The sequence below is a fragment of the Pongo pygmaeus genome, chromosome 1 (assembly GCF_028885625.2).
Source record: "Pongo pygmaeus isolate AG05252 chromosome 1, NHGRI_mPonPyg2-v2.0_pri, whole genome shotgun sequence".
In the NCBI taxonomy this organism is placed as follows: Eukaryota; Metazoa; Chordata; class Mammalia; order Primates; family Hominidae; genus Pongo; species Pongo pygmaeus.
In genome coordinates this window covers 59845651-59860375 of record NC_072373.2, presented here as the reverse complement: position 1 = coordinate 59860375, position 14725 = coordinate 59845651, and positions in this window count along the sequence as shown.

Here is a 14725-nt window from a genome sequence, read left to right as displayed (position 1 = left end):
CATTAAATTATGTCAAATTTTGTCAATTTTTTTCTGCATCTATTGAAATGTTTTTTGTTTTTAATTATGTAACTGTCATGTATTACATTTATCAATTTGCCCTTGTTTAACTATCCCTACATTTCTAGGATGAATCCAACTTAATCACAGTAAATGATCTTTTCAAAGTACTGTTGAATTCAGTTTGCTGATATTTTGTTAAGGATTTCTGTTTTTAGATCTGTTTGGAATATTGACCTGTAATTTTTATTTCTTCCTTTTTTATTTTTATATTTTGTAGCTTCCTTGTCTAGCTTTGGAATCAAAATAATGCGGGCCTCATGACATGAGTTTCGAGTACTCCCTGTTCTATTTTTGCAAGAGTTTTAGAAGAATTTGTATTGGTCCTCTTTTAAATGTTTGGTAAAATAGAGCAGTGAAGCCGTCAGGTCCTTGGCTTTTCTTTGATGGGAGACTTTTAGTACTAACTCAATCTCCTTACTCATTATTAGTCTGTTCATACTTTTTACTTTTTCGTAATTCAGTCTTGGTTGACTGTATGTTTCCACAATTTATTGCTTTCTTTTCGAGTTATCCAATTTGTTGGCAAATGGTTGTTCATAATAGTCTCTTATGATCCCATCTATCCATTCATCCACACGATGTCTTTTAACTGGAAATCTTACTACATTTAATACTTTCAGAGGAAATGTTTTTCTTCTGGTGGAGGGGATGGAGTCTTGCTCTGTTATCCAAACTGGAGTGCAGTGGTATGATCATAGTTCACTTCAGCCTCAAACTCCTTTGCTAAAGCAATCCTCCTGCCCTGGCCTCTTTAGTAGCTGAGACTACAGGTGTGTGCCACCATGGCCAGCTATTTTTTTATTTTTTATTTTTTGTAGAGACAGGGTATTGCTATGTTAACTAGGCTGGTGTCAAACTCCTAGTCTCAAGTGAACTTCTTACCTCAGCCTCCCAAAGTGCAGAGATTACAAGCGTGAGCCATCACACCTGGCTACATTCACAGAAATTATTGATAGGTCAGGACTTCCCACTGCCATTTTGTTCATTGTTTTCTAACTTGTTTTCTAGATCCTTTTTTTCTTTCTTCCTCTCTTGCTACCTTCCTTTGTGGGTAAGTGATTTTATCTAGTGGTAAGTTTTGATTCCTCCCTTTTTATTTTTTGCATACCTATTATGAGTTTTTGCTTCATGGTTACAATGAAGCTTTAAAAATACATCATATAGTCATAACAGGTTAGTTTAAGCTGATATCAGTTTATCTTTATTCACAAATAAACTTTCACACTTTCATTCCACTCTCCCCACTCCTCACATTTTGGTGTTTTATGTCACCATTAATATTTGTATATTGCCTACAGATTTTATTATCAGTGAAACCTGCACCCAAATCCTGGTTACTCCATTTTATAGTTGCATGGTCTTGTGCATGGCATTTAATTTATCTGAGCATCATTTCCTCAAATGTACAAAAATATCTACATCATACCATTGTTCTGTGGATTCAATAGTATGTAAGTTACTTAATAGAGCACATCAATTTGGCTAATCCTGCCAATGGTTTTGGTCTCTTCTCTTATAAAATCTCTGAGATAATTATTCCCAGATTATCTAACCCCTTGTTCTACTTTATTTTATTACACAATTTATAATATTATTTAAATTAGTTATTTCTGTTTGTATTCATTTATTAGCTGTCTCTTCCATCAGATTGTAGACTTCATGATAGCTGATTATTTGTTTAAATTGTTCACTAACATAATCCCACTTCCTGAAACAAAGTCTAGTAAGTACAAATTTGTTTAATGAAGGAAATATTTGCTAAACTCAAGGGAGCTACTATATTTCAGTGAAATGATTTAGCACAAAATTTTATTCTAGATCTTTGAATATATGGTGACATGACAAGCAATATTTGTAAATTAATTTCTAATAATGTTTATTTAATTTCTTACAGTAAATATGAAGAGACTGTTTCCTAATAAAAATAAAAAGAGAAATAAAACAATGAAAGCAGTAACAGATTGGAAAATTAAGTCAGTATAATACTCATTATTTCAAAGCTGCAAGAAGTGAATAAAACTCTCTAAAATTGCTCTCTTTGCCTGTCTTTCAGCCTAAAGAAGATAACTTTGGATTGTGGTGTTATGCAAAATTTTTGACTATTTGTATAGTGTTCTGAATTCTATACGTTTACAACATGAAAAATGTAGAACTGCTTTAAATTGGATTGAAGATCATTTTGTTTTAAAGTATAGTATATTTAAAATAATATTTTTATTTACAGTAAACTATTAAATTATCTAAAATCGAAAATTAAAAATCATCTGGTTAATACATTTTAAGGGATTAGTTGGACTTCTATGACTTTTTGCTCACAGGATGAAATAAAATATATATAAATACAAAGAAAGAATACTTGGCATTAAGAAATGAGTAAGCATTTAAAAATGGGATTAAAAAGCATAGACCTGGAGAAAAATAAAAATTAAGGTAGAGAAATGTAAGGTAGATATGGGCACTGAGAAGTAAGTATTATCTACAATTGTGTGAAAGACTATTTACCCTGATTTGAAATGGGAAAATCCACCCTAAAATGTCCTGAAAGTTTCTCAGTAACTGGGTTCCGTATCTCAAATGGCTTCAAAAAGTCGATGAAAGCATAATTGAAGACATGGCAAATAATGAAAGACTGTAATAAATTAGTGGAGCAAGGTTTTCTTCAAAATTACAAAGTCAATCATGTGAAAATATTATCCCAAAGTATTTGTTATTGGTTGCTATTATGGCATCCAATATTTCATTGCTTTCAGACTTCTTTATTTTTTCTGAATCGGACCTTCAAACACTATCTTCTTCGAGTTCAATATGGCTACCTAAAAATGTTCCCATCTTGCTCTGAGAAGTAAGTCTTTAGGGAAAAATTCATTGGAATGTCAGCCACAGTATGCAAAAGCGGATGAAGAAATACAGAATGAAGAAAAGGACATGAAATTAGTCTCTAGAAATGTATGAATTAAATTGGATTAATCACAATACATACTATATAAAAAAGTATGCAGTACATAAATACACAGATACAAAATATAGGCACCATTTTTGAAGTTATGTAATAATATATTGAGGCTATTTTATTAAAAAATGAATTTTATGCTAACTGTATAAAGGAAAAAAGAATAATTGCAGAAGAAATAATTTATAATTTGCTTTTCCTTGGTTTTATTTAAAAATTAAATTAATTAAATTATAAATATATTGTTTCTGTATAATTTATAATAAATAAGGCATATAGGCCAGGTACGGTGGCTCATGCCTGTAATCCCAGCACTTTGGGAGGCAGAGGTGGGTGGATCACCTGAGGTCAGGAGTTCAAGACCAGCCTGGCCAACATGGTGAAACCTCGTCTCTACTAAAAATACAACAATCAGCTGGGTGTGGTGGCAGATGCCTGTAATCCCAGCTATTCGGGAGGCTGAGGCAGGAGATTCGCTTGAACCCAGGAGGCAGAGGTTGCAGTGAGCCGAGATCGTGCCATTGCACTCTTGCCTGGGGGACAAGAGCGAGACTTCGTCTCAAAAACAAAACAAAACAAAACAAAAACAAACAAACAAAAAAAACCACAAAGAAACAAAAAAAATATAAAGCAACAAATTACTCCTATTTCTTAGCTATATTCTGTTTAATTAAAAAATAGGGTATCCTCTATGTAAAGAAAAATATAATGCTATTGAGACATTTTCTTCAAAAGAACAAGCTACTCTACCTATGTAGAGTGATAACGTATCCTCAGGATTGAAAATCAAAACAGGTAATATATACAAACATTCTTTGAAAGGTGCTTTATAAAACAAAAAATTGTTTTATCATAAAAATTTAAGGTAGTGCAGAGAGCTAACATGAAAAATTTCAACATTGGCAATAAGAACAAAGACATACTATGCTTGAAAAATGGTTAATGTCCCTTTTGAATATCTATGTCAACATTCATTTTATGTAGACATAAACAGGTGTCAAAATTATTTCTGTTCTGCCAAAATTATTTTTCTGGAAATAATTATTAGGAAGCACCAAACTGTATTTACACTAACCATCTGTTTATTCAGTTGCCTTACAAAGACAGTATTAGAATAAAAAAAGCCTCAGGCACTTCTATTATAATAATGAATGTCTCATGGGATGGGATGATGTGCAGGTTACAACATTCTGATAGTAATTTCTAATGCATTACAGTAGAGCATAGACCCTTGAGAATCAGATGAAATTTTCTTCCATCTAGATTACATTTTCTCACTGTCCCAATGTGCTTGATATGAACTGACACCACCATAAATACTTTTATCTGAACGGCAGCACTGTCATAGTTAGACAGAGAAATATATAGCGTTGAGTGAAAAATAATTTTAGATACTTTCCAAGTGCTTTTTGCTGTTGTAACAGTAATTCCTGCAAAGTACATACTAAACCATGTAAAATTACAATCCTGACTATTGATTTAGTGAATTATGTATTCTTTGAGGAAAGCGGAAAATGTGTGTTCAAATAGTATGTAAGATAGCTTCGCTTTCTGGAGGCTTATAGATCTCCATATTGCCTATGTAATCACTTGAGGAAGGAAACCAAGTGCTCTTGCCCTTCTAATGAATTTTGAATGCATCAGTAATCACTGTATTATGTATCTCCAATTAACTAGAGAAACAGGCTCACAATATTCTAAATTTGTACACTAAGGAATTACATAACACTGTGTTGTTAATTGAGAAAATACTCATTCCAACAAGGTTAACAACCCTAAAGGAGTTAAAATTTATCAAGTGTTTGAACAGTACATAGCACTTATTAAGTGCTAAACAGTTTGTTGACAATTAAATATTCACTGTTTGAAATTTGTAAATTGCATTTTCTTCATAAAACACTGCATAAATTTGTCTCATATTTTAAATTATGACATTCCTTTTTTTCTTTAATGAGTCTAAATAACATTAGTGGTGTTAGATATGATTGAACTCTATTATTGATTGAATTCACTAAGCAAATTATCCAGATTTTTTAAATAGTCAGACGATATTTTGAGGACTTTGCCATGTTGTATGATTACTCTAATTGTTTAAATATTTTGGTAACATAAAAACAAGTTATAGCAGTAGTGATGAATTGTATATCCAACAAGATTTCGATGAAACTTTATGTAACTTTATGTCACATCCTTGACCACTGTGCTTGCTGTATTTCTAAACAATTTAACTTGCTATTATTTAAAGGCTGATTAAAATATAAACTCTCGATAAAGTGTTCCCAAACTCTGTGCTAAATTTCTTCTTAACCCAGTGTGAAATGTAAAGGCAGGAGAGACATTTTGAAAAACTTTTACCTTTCCTCATCAACTATCTCTTCAATTATTTCTATCAATTTCCTAGGTACCATTGCTCAAGAAATTCAAGAACAATTATAATGAAATTGAGAAAATAGATTCCAAATTTATATAAAAATTTAAAGTCCCAATAATGTCAAAAAAATCTTGATGAAAGAATAATTTTGGACTTAAATTACTATCTTGAGATGTGTTACATATATTCAGTAAAAGATTAACCTTGCCCAAAGAAAGGTTTGTTGTTTTGCACTGATGTTCTGAGGGGTAATTTGAACTTGTTGGAATGTACTGCCTGATAAGAGTGTCTTCATTTGCCGCAGGACCCTGTGCTATGCCACTTTACCTATGCTAACAATATAGTTTATGTTGGGGACTTTGGACCATATGGTGTCATCTCAATCTCTGGAGGGCCTGGAGACTAAATTCATCCATATGGGTGGTCAGCAGTGTCTACATGATAAAAAGTCTGGATACCAGTGCTTGTATGAATTTTCCTGGTTGGCAATGCTCCATGTGTATTGCCACACATTGTTGCTAGGAGGAATATATTCACACAACTCCTTTAAGAGGTGAGAACAGGAAGCTTCATGCTTGTTGTTTCCTGCACCATGCTCGATAGGCCTTTCCTATTGCTTCTTTTGATCTGTATCCTTTCATTAAAATGAAATGAAACCATGAGTATAAAAACTTTGTTAAGATCTGTGAGCCTTTTTACTGATTTATTTAACCTAGAGGAGGTTTTAGAGACCTTCCTGACTGTATTTATACAACTATGATTTTAAATTTCTTTTGAAACACACAGAAAAAAATCAATGGAAGAGAATGCACTATATGATACAATGTTGTTGCCAGCAGCCATGCAAGCCATATGTTGCTATTTAAATTACATATAAATAAGTTAAAATGAAATAAAATTAACTCTTCATTTCCTCACATGCATTATATAAATATCCAGTGCTCAACAGCTATAAGGCTGTTCGCTATTATATAGAATTGCACAGATATAAAACATACCCATCACGAAAGAAACTTATATTGAACAAGAATTGAGTGAAAGTCCAACAAAAGAAAGGACAGGTTGATAAATGTTATGAAAGATAAATGTTTCAGATGAATTGTGCATTAACATTTGAGAGGTAAAATTACAACACATCTAGAAAATCGTATGTGAAACAAATTAAAGGTTTATATACATATTTGGCAAAAATAATACATATAAATAGAACTACAATAGTGGTATATGTTGTGAAACAGAAGTGTGCTCTGAAAGTATATAATAAAAATGCCAAGTGATGCCCAGGTTAATGCTAATTGTGGAAAAAAAGAAAAACTTCCCTGAATTTCCCAGTGTTCTTGTAAAAAGCCCCAGCTTCCTAGAACCATCTTCGGATACCAGGAAATATGTAGACATTTGTCTAGTTGATTGCTGTGACCCCGAAGGGCAGTAAAATGTCTCTTATTACTTGGAGGTGCCCAAACAGTTACAGCACTGGACTAGGTCCCTAGTTAAGTACCAAAGGTTCCTGGAAAGATTGAAGCTTTATCTTTCTAGGTATTAGCATATCAGGTGAGGAATGAGACTCAACCACTTGGAGATAAATTTAGGTCTTAAAAGCTAAGACATGCAGAGCTATCAAACTCCTGCAAAGATATTTTCACATCTTAAAGAGCTAGAAAATAAAAGTGGGACTATTGCATGGAGGAGACACTTTGAGGTAGTGAGAGGAATAGCTACCTCCTTCTACTCTATAAGTACAGGAAAATCATCCTCTAAACCTCTTATTTTTGGACTTACAACCACTCAGGCAGGAAAATTCCCACCACTGGCTCTCATGGTGTCACCCTAAGTGTAATGATTAGAGCAACGAGGGCATGGAGATAGATACACATGTTACTTACTGTAAAATTTAAAAAAATCTTTCTAATTCCACAGAGATTTTATTTGCACTCCTGATAAAATAAGTAGAGATGCATATTAAATACCCAGCACTAACACATGTACTATATTTAAAATTTTTTAATGCTTTTATATCTTTTACTTGATAGGAAAATTTACAAATGAGAAAATAAAGACAGAGGGAAGTTAAATATCCTGCCTAACTACAATGACCTATCTCATAAGTGGTAGAGCTATGCTTTAATAAAGGAATTTGATTCCAAAGTCCATGTGATTAAAATCTATGATATAAAATGAGGAGACCTTCTTAAGGAGCTTTCAGTTAAGATGCTACTTGAAAGCTTTAGGCAGGTGTAAGTCATGGAGATGATTGTCCAAACAGAGAGAAAATAACTTAAAAAAAGAGATTTGGCATATTAAAAGAAGACAGAAAATGTTGAACTAAAGAGGAAAACTCATAATTAGTATAGATTTACTGACAAGACAGCATTACAGTTTTTATTTTGTAGACTCCTGCTAAGGGTAATGTACACTCATTATTGCTTCAACATTGTATAGATATTCCTGAATAATCTCATACTTTGCTAAATTGCAAGCTAAAATATCAAGGCTTACAAATAAAGAGAAAGCTAGAAGCAGATTACTTCAAGTATAGATTCATAAAAAGATAACCATCCAAAGAAAACCAGTAGCATAGCTAGCTCTCCCCTGACATTCACACACAGAATCGTATCCTTAGTAGCCCCAAAATGTAAACTCTGCTTTCTTCATTCACTGTGGATCCTTATAGGGATTCACTTTCAAAAAAGACCAGTGTTATCAAAATTCTAAACTTGAAATCAATAAACATTGATATGCAAATACCTAAAGAGATAAATAGAGTGTATAGTACTCTTTATCTTTGCTGTTTTTTTTTAATTTGGAGAAAGTGTTTTCACCTTTTTCTCATTTATACTCTCTGCTTTCTGAAATAATTTAACAGAGTAGAATCAAAGAAGTTCTTGAAGCAATAAATCAACTACTACTTTCATTAAACAAAGGCATTTTCATAGAGGCTTCAGTTATTCTTCAGGTTTTTATGTTGCCTAGGCTTGTCCTTTTGTTACTAAGCTAGCAATGCCCTTACTTCCAAACATGCTTAGAAGCCAATACTACGGCACAGGCTTTTGAGAAAAGAAAGGTTTACTGTCAATCAACTGGAAAGGAGACAGAAGACAGCATTCAAACTTGTCTTCTTCAGCTAGAGACTGGGGTAGGTTTTATAGACAGAGGGTAATGAGGCATGATGTGATTAGATATTGCAATGAAGTGATGTCTGGAATCATGATCTAACTGGTCTATGCCATGGTGTGATGCCAGGGTTCAGTCTAATTGGATGATGGATCATGAAGTGTGTGCTTCTTCATTCAGTCCCCTTTCCTTGGATTGAGCACTTAGGTTCTGCCTGTGGTTGCATGTGTGGTTAATCTGGGCACGTCTGGGTTACATAACTTGAAACCTGGGGTCCACGGCGACTGAAAAACAACTCACTATTTCATAATACAAAGTAGAACCAGATTGTGGTTCTGTGGTTACACTTTCCTGTGAGGAAACTTGTCAAATGAAGCTTTAAAATATTAATGTACCTGAACAAAATTACATATAAAACAAATCAGCTTCTAAGTTATACTAATATTGTTTCCTATTTACTGATATGGGAGCTAACACTCATTAAAGTAAAACATTTGAGGAAAAACAGACTTGACTCATAATAAATATTAAATGTGATACTTATTAGTCCTTTATGAAATAATTTATGTATTAAGAAATATCACCGTTTTAATATTTTGTAGCTGACAGTTTACTTTGCAGTTGAAATTTGTGTCATTACTTTGAAATAGATCTTTCCTCAGTCATATGGAAACTGTTACAAACAACTTCAAGTTTTTGTCCTTATTTACTACTTTTCAATATGCATGGGAGTAAATTAAATTAACATCTCAGATCATCTCTTAGTTCATTTGTAAGTTTAAGACATTAGAATTACTAGGTATCTTGTAAACTTGACCAGCTCTGCAACAAGCTTTAGAGAAAACAAAATGTGATTTTAACTGTTTGAGTTCATATTCTTTAGGAGAAAATTTCTAAGAGTTTCTCACAATATATCTCTATATATTGTTATATATATCTCTATATATCATTATATATATATCTATACTTTCTTTATGTAGAGGTATAGATATATAGAGAAACTATATATATATATACACACATACCTATGTAGGTACAGATGTATATACACAGAGAGACATATGTACATGCATACACACATGTATATGTTTAGACAATTTTCATTTTTACTAAAGAACGTGTGTGTGTATGTGCATGAGTGTGTGTGTATATATGCATGTATATTTGTTTATATGTTTTATCAGAAAAACAAAGTGGTAGATGCCTCTTATGAGCAATATCCTTAGAATCTTTTAATGGTCTCTGATTTCAGTTACTTTATAATCCACACTCTTTACCATACCCTTGTTATGACTATGTGGGCAGTTTTATATTAAGAAATTTTGACTTATTAGATGAACAACAAGGACCCCAAAAAAGTGTAAAAACTTATAAAATATCTGGTATATTTTATTTTAAAAATAATTTTATAGACCTCACTGGGTATATGTGCAGGTTTGCTACATGAATATATTTTGTAGTGATGAGATTTGGAATTCTAGTGTACTTCTCACCCAAATAGTGAATATTGTACCCAAAAGATAATTTTCAACACTCATTCTCATCCCATTTCTCCCCCATTTTGGAGTCCCCAGTGTCTATTTTTTTAATCCATCACACTGTGTACCATTGTTTAGCTCTTACTTATAAGTGAGAACATGAAATATTTGATTTTCTGAATCTGAGTTATTTCACTTAGGATAATGGCCTCCAGCTCCATTTATGTTGCCTCTTAGGACATGACTTCATTATTTTTGTGGTTACTTAGTGTTCCATTGTGTACATGTATCACACTTTGTTTATTCAATCATCTACTGATGTATACTTAGATCCCATGACTTTGCAATTGTGAGTAGTGAATTGTTTTGTGATAAACATATGAGTGTAGATGTCTTTTTGATATAACACTTTCTTTTTCTTTGGGTAGATATCAGTAGTGGGATTGCTGGGTCGAATGGTAGCTATATTTTCAGTGATTTGAGAAATCTCCATATTGTTTTTCATCATGGTTGTGCTAATTTACATTCCCATGCATAGTATATAAGTGCTCCCTTTTTTCTTCTTCCTCACTGACATCTGTTGTTTTTTGACTTTTTAATCAGAACAATTCTGATGGCTGTGAGTAGGTATCTCATTGTGATTTTAATTTGTATTTCTCTGATGATTAGCAATGTAGAAAATTTTTTCATATGTTTGCTTTCCACTTTTATGTCTTCTTTTTAGAGGTGTCTATTCATGTCTTTGGCCGATTTTTTAACTGAGATTTTCTTTTTATCTTTTGAGTGGTTTGAGTTCCTTGTAAATTCTGGATATTACTTCTTTTCAGATGCATAATTGGCGCATATTTTCTCCCATTTTTATGTTGTCTGTTTACTCTGACACTTTCTACTTTAATTAAGTCTCATTGGTCTCTTTTATTTTTGTCACATTTACTTTTAATGTCTTAATTTGCCTTAGTCAATGTCCTGAAAAGCTTATTCTAGGTCTTCTTCTAGGTTGTTTATAGTTTCAAGTCTTACATTCAATTCTTTCTTTCTCTTTCTTTCTTTCTCTTTCTTTCTTTCTTTCTTTCTTTCTTTCTTTCTTTCTTTCTTTCTTTCATTCTTTCTTTCTTTTTTTCTTTCTTTCTTTCTTTCTTTCTTCTCTCTCTCTCTTCCTTTCTTTCTTTTTGTTCCAGGGTACATGTGCAGGATGTGCACATTTGTTTCATTGGAAAATGTGTGCCATGGTGGTTTGCTGCACCTATCAACCCATCATCTAAGTATTAAGCCCAGCATTCATTAGCTATTTTTCTTGATGTTCTCCCTCCCCCCTCACCTGCCCAACAAGCTCCAGTGTGTGTTGTTCTCCTCCCTGTGTCCATGTATTCTCATTAATCAGCTCCCACTTATAAGTGAGAACATGTAGTGTTTGGTTTTCTGTTCCTGCATGTTTGCTGAGGATAATGGCTTCCAGCTGCATCCATGACCCTGCAAAAGACATGATCTCTTTCTTTTTTATGGCTGCATAGTATTCCATGATGTAATCAACCCAAATGCCCATCAATGATAGACTGGATACATTTAAATTTTTAATCTACATTAAGTTAATTTTTGTATATGCTGAGAGATAGGGGTCCAGTTTCATTCTTCTGCATATGGCTGTATAATTTTTCTGTCACCATTTATTAAATAGGGCTCCCTTTTACCATTGTTCATTTTTGTCAACTTTGTCAAAAAAAGTTTGTTGTACATATGTGGCTTTATTTCTGAGATCTTTATTCTGTTCCAATGACCTGTTTTCTTTTTTTGCACTAGAATCTTGTTATGTTTGTTACTATAGCCTTATAGTATAGTTTGAAATCAGATAACATGATGCCTCCAGCTTTATTCTTTCTCTTACTGTTGCTTTGACTACTTGGGCTCTTTGTGGTTGAATATGAATTTTGGGATTTTCTTCTAACTCTGTAAAAAATGACACTGGTAATTTGATTGGAATTGCTTTGAATCTGTAGATTGCTTTGGGCAGTATGATCATTTTAACAATATTAAGTCTTCCAATCCACGAGGATGGGATACTTGTCTATTTGTATGTGTCATCTATTTCTTTCATCACTATTTTCAGATCTCTTTGTATAGTTCTTTAACCTCCTAGGCATGTTATTTTTTGTATTGCAAATACGATTGAGTTCTTGATTTGATTCTAAGTTTTAATGTTATTGGTTTCTAGAAATAATACTGATTTTATATGTTGAGTTTGTATCCTGACACTTTACTGAATAATTTATCATGTCTTGGAGTCTTTAAGAGAAGTCTTTAGGGTTTTCTATGTATAAGATTATGTCGTCAGTCAATCGAGATAATTTGTCTTAGTCTTTCATAATTTAATTTCTTTAATAACTTTAATTTCTTTCTCTTGACTGATGATCTAGGACTTCCAGTACTAAGTTGAATAAGAGTAGTGAGAGTGGGTATCCTTGTCTTGTTCCAGTTCTTAGGGAGACTGCTTTCAACTTTTGCTCATTCAGTATGATGTTGACTGTGGGTTTATCCTGCACAGCTTTTATTATTTTGAGGTATAGTTCATTTATTCCTAAATAGCAAAGGGTTTTATCATAAAGAGATGTTGGATCTTATCAAATGCTTTTTGTGCATTGATTGAAATGCTCATATGGTTTTTGTCTTTAATTGTGTTTATGTGGTGAGTTACATTTATTGACTTGCGTATTTTGAGCCATGCTTGCATCCATGGGATAAAACCCACTTCATCATGATGTATTATTGTTTTGAAATGCTGCCAGATTTGGTTTGCTAGTATTGTGCTGAGGATATTTGTATCAGTTTTCAACAGGTATACTGGTCTGTAGTTTTCTCTCTTTTTTCTTTTTCTTTGTATTGTTTTTTGTATGTCCTTGCATACTTTTTGTATCAGGGTCACACTGGCTTCACGGAGTGAATTAGTGTAGAATCCCTCTTCCTAGATATTTTGAAATAGTTTCATGAAGATAGCTACCAACTCTTCTTCGTATGTCTGACAAAATTCGGCTATGAATCCATCTGGTCCTGGGCTTTTTGTTGGGAGATTTTTTTAAAATTATCAATTCAATTTTATTATTCTTCATTAGTCTGCTCAGAAGTTTTGCTTCTTACTGAATCAATCTTGAGAAGTTGTGTGTTTCCAGAAATCTATTTCCTCCAAAGTTTTCTAGTCTGTGCATATAGATATATTCATAATATCTCATAATCTTTTGTATTTCTATAGTATCAGTTGTGATATCATCTTTATTGTTTCTAATTGTGCTTATTTGAAACTTCTGTCTTTTTTCTTGGTTAATCTAGCTAGCAGTCTACCAATTTTGTCTATCCTTTCAAAGAATGAACTTTTCATTCCATTGAGCTTTTGAGTGATATTTTATTTCAATTTTATTTAGCTCTTTTCTGAACTTTGTTATTTCTTTTTCTCTGCTAGCTTCGGTTTTGGTTTATCCTTGCTTTTTTAGGTCTTTTGGTGTGTTGTTGAGTTCTTAATTTGAGATATTTATATCTTTTCAATATAGGTATTTAAAAATATAAAATTTCCTCTTAAGGCTGCTTTTGCTGTGTCCCAAAGGTTTAGGTATGTTGAGTCTCTGTTTCTATTTATTTCAAATATTTTTTGATTACAGTCTTCATTTCTTTGTTTATCCCTGTCATTCAGAAACAAATTGTGTAGTTTTAATGTATTTCTGTGGTTTTGAGTTTATTTTGGTATTCATTTACAATTATTTGATTTTCTTGAATTTATTCAGACTCACTTTATGGTAAAGTATATGGACTATTTTGAAGAATATATATAGATTATTTTGAAGAATGATTAAAGAATGACAAAACAATTCTAGTGTTTTGTTTTGTTTCATTTTGATACAGAGTCTCACTCTGTTGGACAGGCTGGAGTGCAGTGGTGTGATCTTGGCTCACTGCAAACTCCATCTCCCAGGTTCAGGTTCAAGCAAGTCTCCTGCCTCAACCTCCCAAGTAGCTGGGATTACAGGCATGTGCCACCACACCTGGCTACAATTCTCGTTTTGTCTAAAATTTCTTTGTTGGTTTTCTGCTTCAGTGATCTATCTAACGCTGTCAGTGAGGTATTGAAGTTCCACACTACCAGTGCATGGCTATCTATCTCCTTTTTTTAGGTCCAGTAGTATTTGCTTTATGAATTTAGGTGCTCTGGTGTTGGATGTGTGTATAAAAAGGATAGTTATAGCTTCTTATTGGATTGAAACCATTATGAAGACCTTGTTTCTATTTTTTTACTGTTTTTGATTTAAAACCTGTTTGATCTGATATAAATATAGCAACTCCTGTTTGTCTTTGGTTTCCATTGTGTGGTATATTTTTTCCACCACACTTCTTTGACTCTGTGGGTGTTTTTACCCATTGCCTTTGTCTCCTGTAGGCAGCAAATGTTTGAATCTTGTTTTTTTCATCCAATTTGCCAGTCCATATCTTTAAGTGGGGGCATTTATGTCAGTTATGTTTAAGGATAACATTGCTATGTGAGTCTCTTCCTGTCACAGTGTTCTTACATGGTTGATTTGTAATTTTAATTTTGTGATTGCCTTATAGGATTTGTGAGCTTTGTACTTACATGTGCTTTTATGAAAATCAGTATTGTCTTTCATTTCCATTTTTAGATTTCCTTCACACATTTCTTGTAAGGCCACCCTAGTGATAACACATTCCCTTAGCATTTGCTTATCTGGGAAAGGCTTTTTTTCTCCTTCATTTATG